Genomic DNA, 22823 nt, shown 5'->3' on the forward strand with positions numbered 1-22823 from the left:
AAAAACAAAACCACTAAAAAGTCAAAGCTTTTTTCAAATAAACAAATCATAAACAATAAAACATGTCATAAAATCAACAGAAACAGGCCTTCAGCCCATGATGTACATACTGACCATGATGCCAGTTTAAATCAACCTCATATGGTCTTTATTCCTCCATTCTCTGTCTGTTCATGTGATTATCTAACTACCTATGAAACGATGAATTCATCATAGAAATTTATTGATAGTAAGATTGAACCAGAAGGTTATACTCTCTGAAAGGCAAGAGAGCTGACAAAGATACATGAGATATTCCTGATGTTGGGGGAGTCCAGAACCAGGGGCCACAGTTTAACAATTAACAGTAAGCCATTTAGAACGGAGACGAGGAAACACTATTTCCACACAGAGAGTTGTGAGTCTGTGGAATTCTCTGCCTCAAAGGGCGGTGGAGGCCAGTTCTCTGGATGCTTTCAAGAGAGAGCTAGATAGGGCTCTTAAAGATAGCGGAGTCAGGGGATATGGAGAGAAAGCAGGAACGGGTTATTGATTGGGGATGATCAGCCATGATCACATTGAATGGCGGTGCAGGCTTGAAGGACTGAATGGCCTACTCCTGCACCTATTGTCTATTGTCGATTGAGATATGTCTGAAGAAGGGTCTCGACCTGAAACGTTACCCATTTCTTCTCTCTAGAGATGTTGCCTGTCCTGCTGAGTTAAGGACCTGTCCCACTTTCACGACAATTCAAAACCTCTGCCGAGATTAAAGGACCTAAAAAAAAAAATCAAGATCGTGGTAATCTATGAACTCCTATGACCTTCCACGACTATGTTCACGAACTCCTACGAGTATGTCTACGAATTCCCACGACTATTTCCGTGGATAACAAGGGAAATCAGGGATAGTATCAAAACAAAAGATGAAGCGTACAAATTAGCCAGAACAAGCAGCCTACCAGAGGACTGGGAGAAATTCAGAGTCCAGCAGAGGAGGACAAAAGGCTTAATTAGGAAAGGGAAAATAGATTATGAAAGAAAACTGGCAGGGAACATAAAAACTGACTGCAAAAGTTTTTATAGATATGTGAAGAGGAAAAGATTAGTTAAAATAAATGTAGGTCCCTTGCAGTCAGAAACAGGCGAATTGATCATGGGGAACAAGGACATGGCAGACCAATTGAATAACTACTTTGGTTCTGTCTTCACTAAGGAAGACATAAATAATCTGCCGGAAATAGCAAGGGACCGGGGGTTAAATGAGATGGAGGAACTGAGTGAAATCCAGGTTAGCTGGGAAGTGGTGTTAGGTAAATTGAATGGATTAAAGGCCGATAAATCCCCAGGGCCAGATAAGTTGCATCCCAGAGTACTTAAGGAAGTAGCCGCAGAAATAGTGGATGCATTAGTGATAATTTTTCAAAACTCTTTAGATTCTGGAGTAGTTCCTGAGGACTGGAGGGTAGCTAATGTAACCCCACTTTTTAAAAAGGGAGGGAGAGAGAAAACGGTGAATTACAGACCAGTTAGTCTAACATCGGTGGTGGGTGGGGAAAATTCTGGAGTCAGCTATTAAAGATGGGATAGCAGCACATTTGGAAAGTGGTGAATTCATTGGACAAAGTCAGCATGGATTTATGAAAGGTAAATGATGTCTGACGAATCTTATAAAAAATTTCGAGGATGTAACTAGTAGAGTGGAAAAGGGAGAACCAGTGGATGTGTTATATCTGGACTTTCAGAAGGCTTTCGACAAGGTCCCACATAAGAGATTAGTATAGTGTGGGGATGTTAGGAGGCTGCAAGGTGACTTGGATAGGTTGGGTGAGTGAGCAAATGCATGGCAGATGCAGTATAATGTGGATAAATGTGAGGTTATCCACTTTGGTGGCAAAAACAGGAAAGTAGACTTTTATCTGAATGGTGGCCGATTAGGAAAAGGGGAGATGCAACGAGACCTGGGTGTCATGGTACACCTGTCATTGAAAGTAGGAATGCAGGTGCAGCAGGCAGTGAAGAAAGCAAATGGTATGTTAGCATTCATAGCAAAAGGATTTGAGTATAAGAGCAGGGAAGTTCTACTGCAGTTGTACAGGGTCTTGGTGAGACCACACCAGGAGTATTGCGTACAGTTTTGGTCTCCTAATCTGAGGAAAGACATTCTTGCCATAGAGGGAGTATAGAGAAGTTTCACCAGACTGATTCCTGGGATGGCAGGACTTTCATATGAAGAGAGACTGGATAGACTCGGCTTGTACACGCTGGAATTCAGAAGATTGAGGGGGGATCTTATAGAAACTTATAAAATTCTTAAGGGGTTGGACAGGCTAGATGCAGGACTATTCCCGATGTTGGGGAAGTCCAGAACTAGGGGTCACAGTTTAAGGATAAGACGGAAGTCTTATAGGACCGAGATGAGAAAATCATTTTTTACACAGAGAGTGGTGAATCTGTGGAATTCTCTGCCACAGAAGGTAGTTGAGGCCAGTTCATTGGCTATATTTAAGAGGGAGTTAGATGTGGCCCTTGTGGCTAAAGGGATCAGGGGGTATGGAGAGAAGGCAGGTACAGGATACTGAGTTGGATGATCAGCCATGATCATATTGAATGGCGGTGCAGGCTCGAAGGGCCGAATGGCCTACGCCTGCACCTATTTTCTATGTTTCTATGTTTCTATGATGCCCTCCTTTACGAGTAAAAAGTTGCAATTTCTTTCATCCCAACCATTTTCTTACTCGTGGACATTTTTTATCTGGCTGGAAAAAACGTCCCGACTTACCTGATGCCACGAGTACCTACGGCTAGCATAACGAGCCCCTACGATATAACTATGAACTACTACGACCTCCTATGGACTCGTTACGAACATTCTGCGAATTTGAATCAAGGGGAAAACTCGGGAGAATTTGTGAATAACACGTGAAGGTGGGACAGGCCCTTTAAGCCCCATGAGTACCTACGACTAGCATCACGACCTCCTACGACCTACCTACGACCTACCTACGAGTAAAGAGTATCGATTATTTCCATGCCGACCTTTTTTTTACTCGTGGACATTTTTTATCAGGCTAGAAAAAACGCCGCGACCTACTAGATGCCACGAGTACACAGAGACCACTCACGAGCACGAGGAACACCTCCTACGACCTCGTGGTGACCATGCTGCGAGTACGAGTCAAGGGCAAACTTGGCAGAGGCCGCGAATTAGGTCGTGAAAGTGGGACAGGGGCTTTACTCTAGCTTTTTGTGTCTATTATGAGATTTGGAGAATGTTTTGATTTTCCACAAATGACTGCTTTACCTCTGTATACTAGCCTATTCATCGAATCCGTTTTTGCTAGTAGCTCTCTCCTCTTCGACTCTCCTATCTTCACGACTGAGCTCGGTGCCTTCTGAGCTTCCCCCTGTAGGCTGCGGCCAGCCAGGTCCTACTTTACGACGGCCCACTGGGCCTTCCTTCTCGGCGGTCCATCGGGTCTTTCTTCATTCAGCGCATCCGGGGAGCCTTCTGACGCAGTGCGATGGTGTGTGTGGGTCACCTTGCCCAGGGGCATTGTGTCTGAGGGAACCAAGCATGCAATAACCGTGTTACCTGGAGAATCATATTTGTGAGGGTCCTTTCCCAGGGATGAGTGAACCTGCATGAAGGGACAATGCCTGGGGTGATTGTGTGTGGGGATCACGCTTGCTCTTTCTTTTTATTCAGCCGGATACAGGAGGAAGAAGAAAACCATTAACTTTACAGGAATGATTAAACTATCTGCATTCCTCTGTGAAGGATAAGTATTAACAATCTATATTGTTTCATGAAGAAAAAACTTATTTCTAAATTCAACATTTTTAGATTGAACTCCATCATTTCGAACGGAGCCATCAATGGAGGGTTTTGAGTTGTTTTTGCTGGATCTGTTCAAACCCAAAATTATTTCTCCAATATCTATAAATTGAAATCCCTCACATGGATGTTGAACGTTGAAGCAATAGCATAATATTAAGTTAAATAGATCTATTCTATTGTGTTTATTGTTTGTTTTTTATTCAGTTTTGGGACATGTGGTTAGGGCAAACATTTGTTGGCCATTTGTTAATTTTCCAACAAAGGCGATGACGTTTCTGTGAACAGACAATATATTAATTTGGTTTGGGGGTAGATTCACCATGTAAGCCAGAGTAATGAAGAATGGCTAGTTCTCTTTTTTGGGAAAGCATTCTTAACCAGCAGGATCTTTATAACAATCTGACAGCCTACTAACACAATCTGTGTGATTTAATAGTCAGTTGAAGCTGTTCAGGGAAGCTGCTCAGGGCTGTCGTGCTGCATAAGGCAGAAAAACAAACCCGAGTCATTTCCCCCTCCCCATTCACTCGTCTCACTTTAGTAAAAGGTGGGCATGTATATTGGGCTCATTAGGGTGTGGCACAGTGGACATTACACGCGAGTTTGTCCCATTGTCTGGGATTTCAGGCTGCATTTTCGGTATCTTCCCGACTTGGAAACTCCCTTAAATACTGTGCAAACAGGCGCAGTTTCAGCAAGGTCTAATGATAAATATTTCTGAGCAGCCAAAAATGTTGGTGTGGGCTGCTGATGAGTTGGCTGTTTCTGCTCAAGAGGTGCCTCAGAGAAACGTGGGTGGCAACATGTTCTCCACTCCTGTTTTAGTATCAGAATGATTAATAGTTGAGCCTCTGCCTCTTTTATACATTTTGTAAAAAATCAATAATTTATTAAATTAATATAAAGATTGATATTTACAAACAAAAATAGTGGTAACACACCCACCACCATAATATAAAAATCACCAAATTACCTAATGACTACATTTACTGGGCCGTGGAGAGTGGAAGTGAGGGGGAAGTGGGGCTCTGGAGAGCAGAAGGGAGTGAGGGAAGTGGTGCTGTGATGAACCGGATGCCAAGCCATTGCAATGTCTTCTTCTTCTTGCATATGGTGTGCACAGCCTAAAGTTGTAGGACAACTTGTTCTATTTGATCTTATTTGATTGTGCACACCAGGTTGATTGCATTCATTGAATCAGGGCGGACCATGTGAAGGTTGCAATCACCCACACCATTGCAATTTTAAGAGAGATAGAGATATATGTGCAGAGATAGGCAATATTTAAGGCAGAGATAGGTTAGTACAGGTGCCAGAGGTTATCAGATGATGGCAGGAGAATGGGGCTAGGAGGGGATAGATCAGCCATGATTGGAGGGTGGAGGACTTGATTGGCTGAATGGTCTAATTATGCTCCTATCACATGATCTTATGAATGTCAGAGGAGTTGAATGGCGGATTAGACACGGGCCAGTCCTTGGCCAACCTCACAGGGGCCTGCCATCATCCGCCCACTGCCAGGTCCCCTCTTGGACGGCCCTGCGGCGCTCACTGCGAGCTTTGGGGATCAATGTCCAGTGTCAACAGGCCATGTTAAAGTTCTCCAGCTGCCTTTTGGGTGCTGTTGTTGAATTCAGTGATGCCAAAATGTTTTTAAGTTTAATCCATTCATATGAAATCAGCTCTCTTCCACAGTGACTACCTCGTACCGACATCCATACCCTTCCTTGACCCTAATGCAACACTGGTCCCCATCCACCCATCCCTCTGGTCAGAGTTGAATCCAAACGGGCATTAAACAGCCCAATATTCATCTGTTTAAAATAGATAAGCTGATAAAATAAACACAGCAGACCAGCAATATTCTTTACTTTTGTATTCTATTCTTTTATTCCATTATTTCTTTCTGCTTAACGTTGCCCTTGTTTTTTCAAGTTGCGCTCAAGCATTCAAAGATCTGAGTACATTCACTTTATTCTTGCTTGCCTCTGAACATTTTATAATTTAGTTCACATAGTCTTTCCCTCATTCCCTGTGTAAAAAAATAATGCTTCACCTTTTCCCCATTAACCATATCTGCCACATCTCAGCACATTTCCCTAATCTATGTCCTGCTGTAGTTTGCATTTTCTGGTTGTTTATTACATTCTCAATCTCGGGTTGTCTGCAGTCATCTTAAGTTCATTTCATGGTGAACAACAAATAGATCAGTGGTTCTAATTGAGCCAAAGGAAATATATCTGCACACTATTTCCCATTTGTAAAACACTGTTCACAGCCAGTCCCTGCTTTCTCTCCTTTATTTGGTTTTAGATCCACAAAAAGACTATCTTACTTTAATTAAAAAAAACCTCTTGAGGAGCTCAGTGTGTCAGGCAGCATCTACAGAAGGAATAGACAGATGGTGTTTCGGGTCGGGATCCTTCTTCCCATCAGATGGTCACTTTAATCTCCTGGGATTTAATTTTGAAACTATCGATTTTATGGCACTTCTATAAAACACCTTTTTGCTTATTTGTTACCTGTTTCATGAAGGCTTGTAATATGTCTAAAAATAGCTCTCCAGCTACTGAAGCAGTGGGGTCATCAATCCCTCTCTCCGGCTCACTACAGGAGGCAAGAATTGTTTCCCATTTGGCTCCAAATATCTCATAATGATATATACAGTATCAATAACCTTGGTGAGGGTGCTGAATCCGGAAGTGGCGGTGCTGCCCTAGCAGCTGCGGCTTGCCTGCAGTCCGTTTGTCTTTTTTTTTTTTTTTTTTTTGTCCCCTTGTTACAGTTTATTTCAGTTTATTTTAGTTGTGTATGTGTATGTGTGTGGGGGGGGGGGGGGGGGGGGGGGGGGGGGCTGGCCGACTTCAGGGCTGTGGTGGCGTTGCGGCGGCGGCGACCCGACTTCGGAGCCTCGGAGGCTCGGCCGCGGGTCCAGTGGACGACATCGTCGGGACCTCGCAGGTCCTAGGTTGGTGACCTGTTTTTCCAGAGCTCCTGCAACAACAGCTTCGTCCGCTGGACTGGAGGGTGGCAGCTTCGGCAGCTTCGACCGTCCCGGGCTGCGGAGTTTGAACAGGCCCAGCGGGGTCACAACATCGGAAGCCTGGTTCGCCTCAACGCAGAGGGAGAACAAGGTGGGAAGAAACAAGGACTTTAAGACTTTTGCCTTCCATCACAGCGAGGAGGGCCTGGTAGACTAACTGTGGTGGATGTTAAATTTGTGTTTATTGTGTGTTTTGTTATTTTATTCTATGTTATGACTGCAAGGCACGAAATTTCGTTCAGACTGAAAAGTCTGAATGACAATAAAGTATACTTGATACTTGAATTAGCAGACTTTCCAGACAGTGGGATGTAAGAACATAGACCACAGGAAAGTACAGAACAGGAACAGGCCCTATGGTCTATGATGTTTGTGACACCCATTATGCAAATTTAAACGCCAAATGGATTCTTGGGCTGGCGTCTCAGTCAATCAAGCCTGTTGTTCTGGCAACTCACTCAAGGCTGGTGGGTTGGTAGTTGACTCACAGCTAATCCTTGAAATTCTATTTCAAGCAGGGTATAAGGCCACCAAATTCAAGTGCAGTTTCTTACCACTTCTAGCAGGGTGCAAGGCCACCAAATTCAAGTGCAGTTTCATACCATTTGAAGTAGGGTGCAAAGCCATTAAAGACAGCGAGTCGTGACCTCTCCCTCCTCCATCTTGCAGAGACTGAGCCACACCCACATTTCCGGGTTTTATAACCCCTCCCCCCCACCGGAAAAGGTGTGGCTTTCATGGAGTGATTGACAGGAGAGAGATTCTCAACATTTTTATTTAATAACACTTTTATTTTTCATTGATGGGAAGAATTCTCTACACCTGCTCAGCGGAGGGGCACTGAGTAAGATGGCCAAAAATCACAGCCGTATGTGGTAGCGTTTTTATCTAAAATCAATATACAGTGCAAACAGGAAGTAAGTGCATTTACAGTAGTGCCTTTTAACTTCAAGCCAAAGCACCCAAGCCACCATTTGCAGTAAGTAGTGGCTTTCAACTTCATGCCACCATTTGCAGTAAGTGGTGCCTTTCAACTTCAAGCCAATGCACCCACGCCACCATTTGCAGTAAGTAGTGGCTTTCAACTTCATGCCACCATTTGCAGTAAGTGGTGTCTTTCAACTTCAAGCCACACCCAAGTGTGAGGGATAAGATGATTAAACCACCATCATTGTGAGTGGCTGAGTGATTGTAGTCACCGACCTTGTGATGGGCCGAATAGTTGGAATCACCAACCTTGTGACTCGAACAAACAGTCAGACCTTCAGAGCTGTTGATAACATTGTAGAATAACAAGATGAGGTAAGGAATGTAGCTGACAACACAGAAGCTATTCTTTAGGTCAAAGGCAATTAAGTAGGTTAGGGCAACAGCTACTGCGCATGCTTAATAACATAAATGAATATGAACTTTACGCCCCTCATGACAAAGAACCTAATTTAAATGTACATGCGATGTATGATGTGGGAGGAGAGGGAATGATTGATGACGCACGGAGGGGAGGGTTGGAAGATTGTGAACCTCGGTACCCTGATTGGAAGGGGTCAGAAGGGGAGGCGTCCGATCAATAAAGACTGTATACTGAATTGTATAAAAATAGACGTTTTTCCTTTGCTCGGTGTGTCTCAACTTGGAGAGGCACCCGATTCTGCAGACTCGCAAATAAAGCATTTCTTGTTTCCACGATTTAGTCTCTGAGTAGTGATTGTGAGCACAAACAATATATCTCACACAAGCCACACCCAAGCCACCATTTGCAGTAAGTAGTGCCTTTCAACTTCATGCCACCATTTGCAGTAATGCCTTTCAACTTCAAGCCATTGCATCCAAGCCACCATTTGCAGTAAGTAGTGGCTTTCAACTTCAAGCCACACCCAAGCCACACCCAAGCCATCATTTGCAGGAAGTAGTGCCTTTCAACTTCAAGCCACAATTTGCAGTAAGTAGTGCCTTTCAACTTCAAGCCAATGCACCCACGCCCTCATTTGCAGTAAGTAATGCATTTTAACTTCAAGCCATTGCACCCAAGCCACCATCTGCAGTAAGTAGTGCCTTTCAACTTCAAGCCACACCCAAGCCACCATTCGCAGTAAGTAGTGCCTTTCAACTTCATGCCACCATTTGCAGTAAGTGGTGTCTTTCAACTTCAAGCCACACCCAAGCCATCATTTGCAGTAAGTGTCTTTCAACTTCAAGCCACAATTTGTAGTTAGTAGTGCCTTTCAACTTCAGGCCAATGCACCCACGCACCCGATTTGCAGTAAGTAGTGCCTTTCAACTTCAAGCCACACCCAAGCCATCATTTGCAGGAAGTAGTACCTTTCAACTTCATGCCACCATTTGCAGTAAGTGGTGTCTTTCAACTTCAAGCCACACCCAAGCCACCATTTGCAGTAAGTAGTGCCTTTTAACTTCAAGTCAAAGCTCCCAAGCCACCATTTGCAGTAAGTAGTGCCTTTCAACTTCAAGACAAAGCAACCAAGCCACCATTTGCAGTAAGTAGTGCCTTTCAACTTCAAGCCAAAGCAACCAAGCCACCATTTGCAGTAATAGTGCCTTTCAACTTCAAGCCAAAGCTCCCAAGCCACCATTTGCAGTAAGTAGTGCGTTTCAACTTCATGCCACCATTTGCAGTAAGTAGTGCCTTTCAATTTCAAGACACACCCAAGCCAAGCCAAGCCAACCGGGGGGGGGCCTTCTGGAGCGCTAGTATGAACCATTTTAGAACCAATAGACTTTTTTTTGCAAGCTTTAGAACCAATAGACTTTTTTTTGCAAGCTTTAGAACCAATAGTCTTTTTTTTTTGCAAGCTTTAGAACCAATAGTCATTTTTTTGCAAGCTTTAGAACCAATAGACTTTTTTTTGCAAGCTTTAGAACCAATAGACATTTTTTTGCAAGCTTTAGAACCAATAGACATTTTTTTTGTAAGCTTTAGAACCAATAAACATTTTTTGCAAGCTTTAGAACCAATAGAGACACATTTTGCAAGCTTTAGAACCAATAGACATTTTTTGCAAGCTTTAGAACCAATAGACATTTTTTTGCAAGCTTTAGAACCAATAGACACTTTTTATGCAAGCTTTAGAACCAATAGACACATTCTGCAAGCTTTAGAACCAATAGACACATTCTGCAAGCATTTTAGAACCACTAAGGGCACTTACATTTGAGTAGACATGTGTTCAGTGTTATTCACAGCTCAGAGAAAGGTGACCCTCTGCCTTTCTCCATCTTTAAGAGTGGGTGAGGCACACCACTTCCTGGTTTTATAGTCCGTCTCCCCTGCCACCAGCGGGAGCAGCAGAGAGAATGGGGAATTTGTAAATACATTTATATCTCTGTCATTTTTAATCTACGGGAAAAATCCTCGGTACACATGTGGCGGAGGGGGGCTCTGAGCAAGGTGGCCAAAAATGACGGCCATAGGTGGCGGCGTTCTCTTGGAAATCGCAGCACAGATGGCCAAAACCGGTCAAGAACAGACTTTTAGTAATATACTAGACCAAGTGCAGACCCGTTGGGTCTGTTTCCCCAACATCGTTTGCGGGGGGGGGGGGGGGGGGGGGTGAGAAGAGGGGAGGGAGGGGAGAGGAGGAGGAGGAAACGGGATAGATTTTGGAGGGAAAGGAGAGCGGGGTAGGGGGTGAGAGATGGGGAGAGAGATGGGGAGAGAGATGTGGGGGAGGGGGGATGGGGAAGATGGGGGGGAGGGGGGATGGGGAAGATGGGGAGGAGGGAGGGAGGGGGGGGAGAGGGGTGGAGGAGAGTGGGGAGGGAGAGTGGAGGGGAAGGGGGAGAGAAGTGCAGAGTGGGGAGGGAGGAGGAGGGTAGGGGGAGTGATGGAAGAGGGATAGGGGGAGTGATGGAAGAGGGATAGGGGGAAGGGGGTGTGGGGGGAGAGGGAAGGGGTGGGGTAGAGAGGGAAGGGGGGTGGGAGAGGGGGATGGGAGAGGGGTGAGGAGGAGGGGAGGAGAGAGTGGGAGAGAAGTGGAAGAGTGGGGAGGGAGGGAGGGGTAGAGGGGTAGCGGGAGTGGTAGAAGAGGGACGGGGGAGTGGTTGGAAGAGGGACAGAGGGGAAGGGTTGGGGAGAGAGGGGAAGGGAGCGGAAGAGAGAGGGGTGGGGGAGGGAGAGGCGTCGGGTAAGGGGATAGAAGTGGAAGAGTGGGGAGGGAGGGGTAGGGGGAGTGGTGAAAGAGAGACAGAGGGGTAGGGGTAAGGGGGTGGTGGTAGAGAGGGAAGGGGGGTGAGGGAGAGAGGGATGGGTGGGAGAGGGAGAGGGGTGAAGAGAGGGAAACATAGAAGCATGGAAATTAAGTGCAGGAGTAGGCCATTCGGCCCTTCGAGCCTGCACCACCATTCAATATGATCATGGCTGATCGTCCAACTCAATATCCTGTACCTGCCTTCTCTCCATACCCCCTGATCCCTTTAGCCACAAGGGCCACATCTAACTCCCTCTTAAATATAGCGAATGAACTGGCCTCAACTACCTTCTGTGGCAGAGAGTTCCAGAGACTCACCACTCTCTGTGTGAAAAATGTTTTCCTCATCTCAGTACTAAAGGATTTCCCCTTTATCCTTAAACTGTGACCCGCTTGTCCTGGACTTCTCCAACATCGGGAACAATCTTCCTGCATCAGACAAATGCAATTCAGGACTTTTCTCTTCACAAGCAAAGTCAGAATGACAGTTAGTGAAGAATTGCGAATATTCGCTGAGCGTTCAGATGCTGCGCGCGCCTCCTGCACCAAAGGGGGGTGGGGGGAGCGTGTGTCGTCACACACAAAGATCTTGTAGCGGAGAGCTCCGCTATAAGATCTTTGGTCACATACTAAGCACGCGCCTCCTCAAACAGATGTGCGTCTTCTTGAATGGAGAGCGCGTGGCCGCCTCCACAAACAGTCACACACACTGAGGACCCGCCCCCACAAAAAATATTTTGTGAGGAAGGGGAGGAGGAGGGTGGAGAGGGAGAGAGGGAGGGGGGGGAGAAGAGGATGGGGGAGAGAGGTGAAGGGGGGGGAAGGGGTTGGAGCGGGCGTGCATGAGTCGAGAGAAGAGAAAAGGGCAGAGAGAGAGAGAGAGAGGCTGGTACAACAACAAAAAAGCTGGATAAACTCAGCGGGTGCAGCAGCATCTATGGACCGAAGGAAAAGGGCAACGTTTTTGGCCGAAACCCTTCTTCCGGGTTTCGGCCAAAAACGTTGACCATTCAATTCGCTCCATAGATGCTGCCGCACCCGCTGAGTTTATCCAACTTTTTTTTATGTCTACCTTTGATTTTCCAGCATCTGTAGTTCCTTCTTAAAGACAGAGACTGTGCACGGTAAGGGAATGAGGAGGGAGAGGGGGAAGAGTGTGGAGGGAGGGGGAGAGTGGAATTGGAATGGGATAGGGGTGGGGGGAGAGAGAAGTGGAAGAGAGGGGAGGGAGGGAGGGAGGGAGGGGGAGAGGGGTAGCAGGAGTGGTGGAAGAGGGACAGGGGGAGTGGTGGAAGAGGGACAGAGAGGTAGGGGAAGGGGTGGGGGAGAGAGGGGAAGGGAGGGGGGTGAGGGAGGGAGAGGGGTGGGGTAAGGGAAGAGAAGTGGGAGAGGGAGGGGTAGGGGGAGTGGTGGAAGAGGGACAGAGGGGAAGGGGGCGGGGGGAGGGAGGGAAGGGGGTGGGGTAGAGAGGGAAGGGGTGGGGGAAAGAGGGATGGAAGAGGGGTGAGGAGAGGGAGAGGGGGAGGAGAGAAGGGGGAGAGAAGTGGTAGAGTGGGGAGGGAGGGAGGGAGGGGTAGCAGGAGTGGTGGAAGAGGGACAGGGGAGTGGTGGAAGAGGGACAGAGGGGTAGGGGAAGGGGTGGGACAGGGAGGGGAAGAGAAAGGGGTGAGGGAGGGAGAGGGGTGGAGTAAGGGGAGAGAAGTGGGAGAGTGGGGAGGGAGGGGTAGAGGGACTGGTGGAAGAGTGACAGAGGGGTAGGGGAAGGGGGCGGGGGGAGAGAGGGAAGGGGGTGGGGTAGAGAGGGAAGGGGTGGGGTAGAGAGGGAAGGGGGGTGGGGGAGAGAGTGATGGGTGGGAGAGGGAGAGGGGTGAGGAGAGGGAAACATAGAAACATAGAAATTAAGTGCAGGAGTAGGCCATTCGGCCCTTCTAGCCTGCACCACCATTCAATATGATCATGGCTGATTATCCAACTCAGTATCCTGTACCTGCCTTCTCTCCGTACCCCCTGATCCCTTTAGCCACAAGGACCACATCTAACTCCCTCTTAAATATAGCCAATGAACTGACCTCAACTACCTTCTGTGGCCGAGAATTCCAGAGATTCACCACTCTGTGTGAAAAATGTTTTTCTCATCTCTGTCCTGAAGGATTTCCCCCTTATCCTTAAAGTGTGACCCCTTGTTCTGGTCTTCCCCAACATCCGGAACAATCTTCCTGCATCTAGCCTGTCCAACCCCTTAAGAATTTTCTACGTTTCTATAAGATACCCCCTCAATCTTCTAAAATCTAGCGAGTACAAGGCGAGTCTATCCAGTCTTTCTTCGTATGAAAATCCTGACATCCCAGAAATCAGTCTGGTGAACCTTCTCTGTACTGTCACTATGGCAACGATGTCTTTGACCATTGGGCATTGTGACATCACACGATGGAACGTTCACCTGGGGCTGGGGATCCTGCAAAGGCATATGTAAATGGATCCATTCCGATTGGACATCTGTGAGCATTGGGTATTGTGACATCACACAATGGAACGTTCACCAGGGGCTGGGGCTGGTGCTGCTTCTATGGGTGAGAAGCCAGTTTATTTTTGAAATATTGGGGGGGGGGGAAGGATTTGATTAAAAACGTGTACTTAAACACGACGAAATGTAATGAGGAGCGGATACTTAGAAAGAAAAGTGGAATCTCTACCGAAATGGAAAAGATGTCGGCGATTCTGCGTCTGGTTTAGGAGTTGTAGGGATTCAAAGGAAGAAATGCAGCCAGAAGCCGTACATGTAAATGGATCCATTCCGATTGGACATCTGCGAGCATTGGGCATTGCGATTGGACATCTGCGAGCATTGGGCATTGTGACATCACACGATGGGAACGAATCGAAAGGCAGAAAGGCAGCCGGACGGACGGCAGGCGACAGGCACACAGTTTTATATATTAGATAGATAGATAGATAAGAAGATAAGATAGATAGATAGAAGATACGTGAAAGTCTCATCTTGACCACTTCCTATCTGCGCTGTATATTTATTTTAGAAAAAACGCTACCATATATTGCTATGACTTTTGGCAATCTTACTCACAGTCCTCTGAGGCAGCCCGGAGGATATTTCCGATCGATGAAAAATACAAAAGTTATGAGATCAGCTGATTGGTCCTCCCGCCTGTCAATCACCACGATGAAGGTAACGCCCCTTGCAGTAAATGATTTGTTAGCCGTTAATGACAATGCAATGAGTTGTTTGGCAATTTGGTAGCCTGCACTGCTTGAAATGCTCTGGAATTGAATGTGGTGGCTTGCACTCTGCCTGGAATGCTATGAATGAATGTGGTGGCCTGAACTCTGCCTCAAATGCTGTGAAACTGAATGTGGTGGCCTGCACTCTGCCTGAAATTCTATGAAACTGAATGTGGTGGCCTGCACTCTGCCTGAAATGCTATGAAATTTAAATGTTGCTATTGTATCTGGCAGCACATTCCAGGCATCTACTGGTCTATGTGTAAAATAATTGTCTCACAAATCTCAGTTAAACTTGCCTCCTTACCTTAAACCTATGCCATGTGGTATTTGATATTTACACCCTGAAAAAAAGACACCATCTACCATATCTATCCTGTTTTGCAACGACTCCTAACAGTTAATACCTTCACTTCAGGCATTTTTAAAGAGACCAGGAAATACAGTAGCATTCCCGTTTGTGAGGTTTTGCTCCTCCTGCTCTTCTTTCAAACTTACCCACATTCCTTACCACTGGTGGTCCAGACTCCAACCTCTTCTTGCAAACCCAGCCCATAGTCATGAACCCATCACTGGCCACAGCAGATATAGAGCCTGATGGTTGATGGGAGAAGCTGTGCTAGAACCAGGAGGTCATGGTTCTCAGGCTTTCCGATGGTAGCAGCCAAATGAGAGCATGATCAGGGTGGTGTGGGTCTTTGGTAATATTAGCTGCCATTTTGAGGCAGCACTACCTGTGGTGCCCTTCAGTGGTGGGAAGGTAAATACCCATGATGCACCAGGTAATGTCCACCACATTCTGCAACCTCATTCATGCTTGAGTATTTGAGTTACTGAACTAGGGCCTGATGCAAGCAGTCAGTATATTCTCTCTCATATTATGGACATTTGATAGAGTATTCAACAACATGACAAATTGCCTCAATATTCCAAGGAAGCTGAGGCATTGATGACCTTTCTTCATAATTGTATTGGAGTGCTGTCAATAATCAGTCAATAATCAGCTGTTTTGGTCATGCTCATGTTGAGAGAGAAAAATATTGCTCTGGTTCTATTCATTTTCCGACTCATTATTACCCGTTATTCATCCAACAACAGTGGTTTTGTTGGTGAATGTAAAGATGGCATTGGGGTTGTATCTGATTCTACACTCAAAGCTATAGAGAGAGTGGAGTGATGGACTGAGCACACAGCCTTGAAGTGCCCCTGTGTTGATGGTCATTGAAATGGAGGTATTGTTTCTAATCCATACTGATTGAGGTCTGCTGATGAGGATAAAAATGAGCAGTGACCCAGTTCCCTGATTTAGATGATTAGGTCTATAGAGGATAATGGTGTAGAATGCCAAGCTTAAGTCGAAGAACAACAACAGCCTGATGAACATGGTCTTATACTCCAAGTGGGCCAGTGGAGAGTGGAGAGCCAGTAAGATCGCATCTCCTATTGATCTTTTGTAAATTGTTGTGGGCCATGGTCCTTACTAAAGCAGGAGTTGATATGCATGATAACCAACTCCTCAAAGCTGTTTTTCCACAATGGATCCAAGTTCTATCGGTCGGTAGTCATTGAGGCATGTCACCTTGCTCTTCTTGGACAGTATTATACAGTATTAGTGTATTCTCAGCCAGATTAACAAAGGTAGTTTGGAGTTAAATCCTTGGATTTAGTAGACTAAACATCAGTATAGTCCATGCCTATACATGTGGAAACGGATCTACTGATTGATATCTTGGTTTCTTTGCCATGGTTAAATGCAAAGAGTGTGTGGGAGGAGGTGTATCAGCCAAACACAGCCCCACAGCTGGGTGCAGATTATGCAATAATTCAAAGGGGAAATTATTTCTGCTGGGCCATAAATTTCTGCTTCCATCAGACATCAGTTAATCAAAACCTAAAAATAACTTTGTTGAAACATTTTTGTGGTTCATTTCTTTCCATTTAATTCTGCAAAAGTTCATCTTCTAATCATGTGGATTATTATGAGATAAAATAGCTGCCTGTGGTTACTTTATGCATGTTCTCTGTTATGATCTGAACCAAATGTGTGAATGGAATTGTAAATTAAGACTGAAATGGATAAATTAAAAATATGTATTCTAGGAAACAAATATTTGATTGAGCTATGGATACAAAATAACCATTGTTGTTATTTGTTCAATTTAATCCTTGTCCCACCAAACCTGTTCATTTGTGGCAGCTCCAATCTAACAAAAAATGGAAAACTTCTGAACTGCGCTCAGAAGAGAAAGCAGAATATGTATGGAAATGTCGTCTCATGCAGAATGAACGTATAGTGCACTTGCATTCATCATTGGTTCTCTGAAAGTTGTGCCCTTAATATCACACTCCGGCTCTTACTCAACTGCTCTGCAAATGTTGTCCTTTTAGTTACAGATCCAATTGTCTTTTGAAAATTGCTATTTAATCTGCTTCCACAACCTTTTCTTCAGTGATTTAATTCTGTCTCCTTCAGTTACTTCAGAACTTTCTGGTAATGAAATAGGTTGCAATCTACTCTACTCAATAAGTCTCTTCAATTGGAATATCCCTATTAAATTTCTTCTAAACCTTCTGCGCGCCAAGCAAAGCCATCCTGACCTGTGACTATGAGGGCTTTGTGGACCTGGTAAAGAAGTGTAAAGACTGAGGGTATGATCATATTCAATGGCAGGCTGAGTAAGGGCTTCTCCTGCTCCTATTTTCTGTGTTTTTACGTCTTTAAGTAAAGGATTTTATTTTATTTCATTTTGCAGTATTCTGAAGGTATTTGTAAAAGTTCTATCTTATATCTACTTAAATAGTCTGATTTTCTGCTTTTTTTTGGTTCCAGAATAGATAAAGTAGCTTTCTCCTTTATGGAACATCTCTTTGTGTAGAGCAATGGCAGATTTCTGACCAGACATGTACTCCAGGAAGTTAGTAAGGATATATCCGGGGCGGTCTCTGGGCCAGCAGACATCCAGGTGGGAAGTTGTAGTTGGATAGCTTTGATTGATGCTGCTTGTAGCCTTCTTTCCTAGTCTTTGTTCAGCAGTAACACAATGTTGTATAATGGGAAGGAGATCCTAGAACAACAGTTTTGGATCACTGTCTTTACTGCTACCTGACTCTCTACCATCTCCCCTTCATGAGATACATTGCAAAGAAGCAGAGTGCTGAATGACTCAGTTTCCTGGCTATTGTCTCAGTTTCCTGCCTTTGAGTACATTGTGGTAGCGACTGGGTTTTCCCAGTTATTTTAATTCTTCAAATATCCTTTGCAAAGATTTAAATATCCATCTAACAAAGCTACAACAACTAGTAATAAGCTGTACTGAACATTAAATTGTTATTGTCATATTTCCCCAAGTATCATTTGTAAGGCACTCTTCATTTCACGTGTAACTATTTGATTTACTTCTCCATTACATTAGTAGGGAATAAAATGTAATTCAAATGTAGAAACATTTATATTCTTATGATGCAAACATTTCCTTTTGGACTCTGCTGTGTATATTGAGAGCTAAGAGTCTGACTCAACGAAAAGTTGCATAAACAATAGTGAAAAGTTACACATTTATGTCTAAAGCAGGATTGACTGAGTTTTGATTACAGATTACAAATGATTTGGGTACAGGCTAGGAAAACAGTTCTGGCAGAAAAGTTCAGCTGTGATCTTACTGGTTGAAGGAGCAGGTTCAAAAGATTCTAGAGTTTGCTGCTACTCCACTTACTAATATTCTCATTTCCTTCTGGTGTATTCTGCACTCCTAGTTAATGTGAGGTTGCATTAGTGAAAGAGAAGTGATTGTAGCTAATATTGTTGGGCGTTCAAGGGATGTACCAGGGTGCACTCAGAATATTGTTTGACTCTGTCGCAGACCCTAGAATCAAATCACAGAGAGATAATACTGCTAGTAGTCTGAAAGAAAATATTGAATAATATTTTGAAAATATGTTAACTCCATCAGATCAAGAAGTGCTTGATGTACTGAGGTGTCCCAGGAGAGTGTTCCTAATGAGAAAGATTGGCAAATGTAGACAATAGGTGAAAGAATGTGTGTTGATGTGAGATTTTCCTTTCCAACACATTGTTAAGGGTACACCATCTGAAGGTGTGATGGAACAAAAAATATTCCAAAGAGAACTGTGTGATAATTGCAAGGATGCATGGAAAACATATTGGGGTGGGACAAAAAGGAAACAAGGTGCTAAGGTAACTCAGCAGATTAGGCAATATCTCTGGAGAACATGGATAGATGATGTTTCGGGTGGGATCTTTTCTTCAGACTGCATACCTTGAGGAAAGTTTGCAGTGGAGCAGTCAAAATGTGGAAACGAGGAACTGCAGATTTAAGGGCCTGTCCCACTTGGCGATTTTTTTTTCGGCGACTGCCGGCATCAAAGCTTTTCAGGTCACCGAAAATTTTGCGGCGTGCTGCGGGCGAGACGCGGCAGTGACGCGGTGTAATGACATAAGATGCGCGGTGTTTTTTCAAGTGTCGCAACATTGTTTTTTGTCGCCGCTGGATTTTGAAATGTTCAAATTCTTTTGGTAACACTGATATGACACCGGCAGTCACCGAAAAAATCGGCAAGTAGGACTTAAGTTTTAGTTTGGTAAAGTGTATTATTGTCAAGTGTACCAATGTACAATGAAAAGCTTTTGTTTGCATTCTATCAAGTCAAAGAAAGACTATACATGATTACAATCAAGCTGTCCACAGATAAAGGATAAAGGGTGCAGCGTTTAGTGCAAGATAAAGTTTGATAAAGTCCTATTGAAGATCGTACAACTGTCTCTAATGAGCTTTGCGGGATTTCACGACCACACTCCAGCTGATGAGAGACCATTCAGTTGCCTGATAACAGCTGGGAAGAAATTGTCCCTGAATCTGGAGATATGGATGGGAGAGCAGAGAAGAGGGAGTGACAGAGGAGAGACTCGTCCTTGATTATGCAGCTGCCCGTGCCGAGACCGCGTGAAGTGTAGATGGAAGCAACGTAAGGGAGGTTGGTTTGCGTGGTGGTCTGGGTTCCCACAACTCTCTTCAATTTCTTGTGATCTTGGATGCAGCTGTTCCCAAATCAGGCTGTAATGCATCATGATAAAATGCTTGTTACAGCTTATTTGTAGATGCTGGTTTACACAAAAGGGCAGAAAGTGCTGGAGTAACTCAGTGGGTCAGACAGCATCTCTGGAGAACGTGAATAGGTGACATTGTAGGTTGGAACCATTCTTTAGAATGGGACCATGTGGATAGTTTCCTCCAGAAGCCTACATAGGTATAAAATGATGAATAGCATCTTCAACACTGCACAAGAATGTATGAAGTATTGTATTCCCATTACTGATGAACATTTTCTTCACAGTCTGGAAATCGATAAGTATTTAAAGCTATTGCGCTTTGCTGTGGTGGCCAGCTTTTGCTGAGGTAATTTACAAAGCACAAAGGAGATAAATATTTACCTGTGTGTCATTTTGCAACTAAGATGGAATAAGAGGGAATAACTAAAAAAATTGAGTGTTCCTTTTAAGGTAGACACAGGGAACTGCAGATGCTGGTTTACAAAAAAACCCACAAAGTGCTGGAATTACTCAATGAATCAGGCAGCATCTCTGGAGAACATGGTCATGCAAGACTTTGGGTCAGGAGCCTTCTTCAGACTGATTGTAGTGGGGTGGTGGGCGGGGGGGGGGGGGGGGAGGTATGGATAAAGTTCTAAAAGAGTGCTCCCAATGTGGCCTCCTTTATTTATCCTTAGTCCTCTAAGTTCTGCTGGTCACCTGGTTGCTAACCATTTTAAATCCCCTTCCCATATCCATGCTGACCCTTTCTATCCTTGGCCTCATCCATTGCCAGAGTGAAGCATAGAAACATAGAAACATAGAAAATAGGTGCTGGAGGAGGCCCTTTGGCCCTTTGAGCCAGCACCGCCATTCATTGCGATCATGGCTGATCGTCCCCTATCAATAACCCGTGACTGCCTTCTCCCCATATTCCTTGACTCCACTAGCCCCTAGAGCTCTATCTAACTCTCTCTTAAATCCATCCAGCGATTTGGCCTCCACTGCTCTCTGTGGCATGGAATTCCATAAATTCACAACTCTCTGGGTGAAAACGTTTTTTCTCACCTCAGTCTTTCATCAATGACCTTCCTTCCTTCATAGAACATGGAAAAATACAGCCCAGGTCTTTGATGTCTGTGCGAACCATGATGTCAAACTGAACAAAATTCCTTCTGCCTGTACATAATCCATACCCCTCCATTCCCTTCTGACCTTAAAACTATGCCCTATAATCCTTGACATGTTTTCCCTGGGAAAAAGGTTTAACGGTCTACCATATCTATGCCTCTCAATTTATTACTTTTCTATCAGGTCTCCCCTCAGTCTCTGACACTTCAGAGGAAAAAAAGTGTCAGAGACTGAGGGGAGACCTGATAGAAAAGTATTAAATTGAGAGGCATAGATATGGTAGACAGTCAAACCTTTTCCCCAGGAAACCCCTGTCTCACGGTGCGAGTCCACCCACGGTGCAAGTGTCATACACAAGAAATAGCAATGTTACAAAATTTTGAGATTTTAAAAATCAAGTCTGTAATTTATCCCATCAGATAAAGCATAAAAATAAGTTTAATTTGACACCTAATTCACTTTCATATCTCAAGTATTTAAAAGTTATGGCCATTTTCATACTGGGAAATGAGCATCTTGTTCCCTATTGATTTTCTATGGACATAACAAAAAAGCTGTGATCGTGAACAATCAAAAGCCCATAACTTTCTTAAAAATTAAGAGAACTGAATGAAATTTTCAGTTATCATAGATTGAAGCATTCTGAAACAAATATAAAATAATCTTACTTGGATGACCTGAAATTAAAGCATATAATTAGTTAGTTACCTAATTGTAGCTAATTTCAGACTTCAATTACTAGATCTAAACATCTATCCATTTCTTAATAAATGATTAACATTTTTAAATAGCCTAAATGTCCAAATAATATTCACAAATAATTCACAATAAAACATGATTTTTAAATCTCATTTACATTAATTTATAGACCAAATGGAAGGAATTTAGTGTTTAATTGCTGTAAATAAATGCCCATTTAAATCAGCTTTCCAGTGGATCCCTGTGGAACGCGCTGGTTTAGAACGTTCACATTGCGGTAGATTTGTGCCCCAAATGCCCAGAAAAATACTGCGCGATATAATAGACCCAAATTGAGCTACTCGCAATATTAAATTTTGTATAAAGGGATCTTTAGAAGCCCTTTTTAATGTAAAAATATACAGCCAACCTTCTGCTATTTTCTTTATGAGACCCTGCGGTCGCTGGCTGTCGCGGGTTTAGAGATTGATTTTTAAACTACTATAACTATTATTCAAGGCCTTTAAACCTAATAATAGCTTTTGCGACGGGGTCTTCCAGCGATTTTTCGTTAATAATTAACTAGGCTGAACATTTTCGATTGGAACAGCTTAGAGAAAATCGCGTTTTAAACCCGCCCCCTCTAAACGGCGCCAAAATCGCGCACAGCCTCAGCAGAAGATCTTCAACGACGCTTCAGGTACGCTTTGCAACATACCTACAAGAAAGGGCAGATGCTGGTTGACAAAAAGTGAACACACAATGCTGGAGTAACACAAAGACGCAGCAGAATTTTGGAAACATCATCCCGTCACCCATTCCTTCTCTCCAGAGATGCTGCCTGTCCCGCTGAGCTAAAGGGTGCCCACGGTAGACTCACGAGTCACTACGGTAAACTCACGGGCTACTACGTTCTTACAACGAGTTTAAAAGTTTAAAATTTTTACTTCAAGAGTAAATTTGACTTGTGGGAATCTTTCATCATGTTGAAAGATTTTCACCAGTTAACAAGTTTCCCGAGTACCTGCCGTTAGTGTTACGAGTTCCGACGTTCCCGCTACGTTAATTCTACGTGATTACCGCGAGTTTGATTTGTTTTAAACTCTGGATCACTCGTGGGTGGACTCGCACCGTGAGACAGGGGCATTAGGCTTTCCACAAAATGGAGGAACAGTATCTATATTCTGCCTGTGTAGCAATCTATGAACCCAACCATATGAATATTGAATTCTCCAGTTTCTATAACTGCCTTTCCCTTCCACCTTTTCCCTCTCCTCCCTGTGCCCCACCTGGATGCACACCCATTTCTCCCCCCCCCCCCCCCCCCCCCCTATCTCCTTCCATCTATATTCCTTCCTCTGGCTTCACATTTTGTGCTTCTTCCGTGGACATCTCACACTTTGTCTTTTCATCTCTGTCCTTTGTCCAACTAACAGCCAACAAAACCGACCCACCTCATTTGTATCCACCCATTACTTGTCAGACTTTATCCCACCCCCCATCTCTCTTCCCTACCCACTACAATCATTCTGAAGAAGGGCTTTTAACCTGAAATGTCCATGTTCTTCGGGAATGCTGCTTTCGAGACACTGAGTGCTCCAGCACGTTATGTCTTTTATTCCTTTTAAGGTGTTGTTGATGGTTACTATTGCACGCATATTG

The sequence above is a fragment of the Amblyraja radiata genome, chromosome 23, assembly GCF_010909765.2.
Source record: "Amblyraja radiata isolate CabotCenter1 chromosome 23, sAmbRad1.1.pri, whole genome shotgun sequence".
Lineage (NCBI taxonomy): Eukaryota > Metazoa > Chordata > Chondrichthyes > Rajiformes > Rajidae > Amblyraja > Amblyraja radiata.